Here is a 4345-nt window from a genome sequence, read left to right as displayed (position 1 = left end):
GTATTTAATACTCACAAAGATCCAGGGGCTGGAAGCAAAAAACGCCTGCCCCTGAGAAATGCCCTAAAAGTGGTCACTGAAAAAGAATTCAAAAGAGGACGGCGTTCAAGACCCAACTCCAAGAGCTAATTCACACCCTTTAAAAAAAATCACGTGAAAAGATGGAAACATCCCAGAATAAAGAGAGATGCAAATCTAAGCTGCAGCGAGGTATCACATCACACCGGGAGGAATGGCCCTTGTCAAACACTCTAAAATCAACAAGTGCTGCAGGGGGTGTGGAGACGAAGGGAACCCTTCTCCACTGATGCCTGGGATGTAAACTGGTAGCAGCCACTATGAAGGACACTCGGAAGGTTTCTTCAGCCATAAAGATGGGAGTAAGGTTAGAATACTCCCTGACACCATACTCAAAAATAGAACAATTTTATGGACTCTGAGGGAGAAGGTGAGGGTGGGACGTTCTGGGAGAATAGCACTGAAACATGTATATTATCATATGTGAAACAGAACACCATTCCATGTTCGATGCATGAGACAAGGGCTCAGGGCCGGGGCAATGGGATGACCCAGAGGGATGGGATGGGGAGGGAGGTGGGTGGGGGGTCCAGGAAGGGGAACACATGTAAACCCATGGCTGATTCATGTCAATGTATGGCAAAAACTATTACAATATTGTAAAGTAATTAGCCCCCAACTAAAATACATAAATTTATTAAAAAAAAAAAAAAATTCCAAATAGTGTATCTAAGGACAAGGACGGATACTAGGAAATTCTTGAGAAAAATATAAACAGGACATGATTTGACATACATTACAGCAAATTCTTTGTGGATCCATATCTTAGGATAATGAACAATAAGCTATAAACCAGAAAAAGGGACTGATCAGCTTTAAAAGCACTTGAATACAAAAGGAAATAAAAAATGAAACATGAACACAAGGAATTCATCTCCAAAATATACAAACAGCCCTGGCCACTCAGTATCAAAAAATGCATACACCACTAGAAAAACTGGGATGAAGTTTGAATTGAAAACGGAGTGTTCAAATGACAGGATAAAAACAGAATAAACAACAAAAGATGCTGACTCTATTCCATTCTGGCCATAGTGACCTGGGCTGCTGTCACATCCCTGAAGCCTGGGCAGCCTTGTTTCCCAAGGATGGACTGTCACGGGGCTGTGACGGAGCTGGGAAGGATGTGCCAGCCAATGAGCCCTGCGCCATGAGCCTGGCTAGCCTACTCCCCTCTGCATGAGCCCACAACCTCCAGATCCAGGAGGGTTCTCCTGCAGTGAAACTATGCCTACTGCAGCCAAAGGATGTGGAGTCTCTGGGCTGAAAGAGCTTTGAAAAGCCCCGTGGGCTCCATGTCTCCTGGTGGTTGTATTTCCACCTCCAGTCTCCTTCCTTAGGGTCGTTGCACCTGTGGGTGAAAGCACTCTCCCCAGAGTGGTGTTGCAGGAACTGGGATTTGGCCAGGGAACAGGGGTAAGGAAGGAAGAAGGAATGGGACACAAGCTTTAAGTGCTTAATTGTCAATCCAGGAACAGGACTTTCCCCGAGGCTCTGGTTCCCCCAGTAATCAGAGATGAGCATAAAGACATGCTGCCACCTTGTGGCCATTTCCCATAACAACAACTTTGAAACCATTGCTCAGGGGCACTGAATATTCCCAAGGCCTGCAGGGCTGTGAGTAAAAAATACCTGCCCTCAAGAAATGTCCTAGGGGAGGTCATCAGAATATTCAAAACAGGGAAAATGTTTTGAATATTTATTCAAGAAGCCAACTTGAATAAGTACGTTTAACTCACGCTGTTTATAAAAAAACACGTGAAAAGATGTCAACATCACTAAATATGAGAGAAAGGCAAATCAAAACTTCAATGAGGTATCACCTCACACTGATCAGAATGGCCAGAGGCAGAAACTCTACAAACAATAAATGCTGGAGCGAGTGTAGAGCACACGGAACCCTCCCACACTGATGCTGGGACTGGAAATTGGGAGCAGCCACTGTGGAGGACACGGGGCAGGTTCCTTAGCATGAAAGTGAGAAGGAAATTAGACTCCCTAACACCATACACAGACATAAGCTGCAAATAGGTTAAAGATCTAAATAAAAGGACAGATATTATGAAACTATTGAAGAAAAAGTCAGAACAAACCTTGACATAAAATGTAGCATTTGTGATCCATCTCTCAGAATCAGGAAAAATAAAACAAAAATAAACAAATGGGACCTAATAAATGTTAAAAATTGCACAGCAAAGGAAATCACAAGTGAAAGAAAAGAGACAACCCTCAGAATGGAAAAAAAAAATTCTTGCAAAGATACCCACAAGGAGTTTATCTCCAACACATACAAACAACATGTACAGTGCAATATCAAAAAACAAACAATCCAACAAAAAATCAACCAAAGGTCTAAATGCATGTTTCTCCAAAGTGGTGTAGAGATGGCTATAAAGCAGGTAAAAAGATGCTCAGCCTCACGAGTTCTTAGAGAAAAGCAAATCAGATATACAATGAGGTATCACCTCACATTGATCAAAACGGCCACATCAAAAATCCTACCACAGTAAATTCTGCAGAGGCTCTGAGAGAAGGGAACCCTCCTACACTGTTGGTGGGAATGTAGATTAGTACACCCACGAGGGAGAGCATTATGGTTCTTAGAAAACTAAGCATCGAAGTACCAAGTGATCCAGCAATACCATACCTTGGCGTATATCCAGGGAAAAGCAAAATTTAAAAAGACACCTGCATCCCAAAGATCATGGCAGCACTGGGTGCAGGAGGAAAGACACAGAAGCAACGTAAGTGCACGAAGCAGAGGAATGGACACAGAAGACGGGGCGCATGCGCACAGTGCAGCATAACTCAGAAATGAGGGTGAAACGAGGACATTTCCAGTTACAGCGAAAACACCAGAGGCGATCATACTAAGTGAAGTGAGGCAGGGAAAGACAAGAGTTATAGGATATCACTTCCGGCGGAATCTAGAAACGGATACAAATGAACTTCATTACAAAAGAGAAACAGGTTCATAGACTAATAAAAGAAATTGAGTTTACCAAAAAAGAAATGTGGTCGGGGGCAGGGAGTAATTAGCTGGTTCAGATCAATACATACACATTAAAACAGGTGCTGTTGTTTAGTCACTCAGTTGTGTCCGACTCTACAACTCCGTGGACTGTAGCTTGCCAGGCTCCTCTGTTATGGGGTTTTCCAGCAAGAACACTGGAGTCGGTTGCCATTTCCTCCCCCAGGGGATCTTCCCCACCCAGGGATCAAATCCATGTCTCCTGCAAGTGTCCTGCATTGTAGGCGGATCCCTTCCCACTGAGCCAGCAGGGAAGCCGTAAAACATGGGGTGCAGGGCTCTTAAATGTTCCATAGGGCTTTAAATGACACCTGCCCTCAAGAAATGTCCTGGGGTAAGTCATCGCAAAGGAATTCCAAACAGGGTCAAGTTTCTAGAAGCCAGTTTCAAGAGGTAAACTGTACTCACAATGTGTAAAATAATCAAAACACATGGAAAGATTCTCATCAATAATTATTCAATCAATGCCAATCAAAACCTCAATAAGGTATCACCTTACACTAGTCACAGTGGCCATCACTGAGAAGATCGACAAAGAATAAACACTGTAGAGAACATACGGAAAAAGAAACCCTCCTACCATCTTGGTGGGAGTGTAAATGGTGAAGCTACTATGAAAACCAGCATGGAGGCTCCTTGAAACACTAAACATAGAGGTATCATATGATCCTGCAATCTCATTCCTGGACTTAGGTTCCGAACAAAATCATCATTCAAAATGTCGCATGCACCTTGATATTCAGGGCAGCACTATTTACAATAACCAAGACATAGAATCCACCAAAGTGTCCATTGACAGAAATATGAAGGCTATGTGGTACATCTACACACCGGAGTACTACTCAGCCATAAAACAAAATGAAATGATGATATTGGCCGTGGCATGGATGAACCAAGAAATTATAGTTCTATGTGAGGTAAGTCAGAGACAAATATGTGATATGTGTAGGTGGAATATATAAATTCATACCAGTGAGCTAATATACCGAACAGACTCACAGCCTGAGAAAACCAAATTCCAATTATCAATAAAGAAAGTTAGAAGGGAGTTTGGGATGAAAATATACACACTAATATATATCAAATTGATAATATATTAAGTTTTCTGAATAGAACAAGAAACAGTACTGAAAAAATTGTAACAACATAAATGAGGGGGGAAAAGTAAAAGAATAGATATATGTTTACATATAACTGAATCAAGTTCATGTACATCCAAAACAAACAAAAACAGCT

Source organism: Giraffa tippelskirchi, chromosome 12 (genome assembly GCF_054371585.1).
Source record: "Giraffa tippelskirchi isolate mGirTip1 chromosome 12, T2T-mGirTip1v1.2.pri, whole genome shotgun sequence".
Lineage (NCBI taxonomy): Eukaryota > Metazoa > Chordata > Mammalia > Artiodactyla > Giraffidae > Giraffa > Giraffa tippelskirchi.
The sequence above is the reverse complement of the archived record's forward strand: the minus strand, read 5'-3'. Positions refer to the sequence as shown.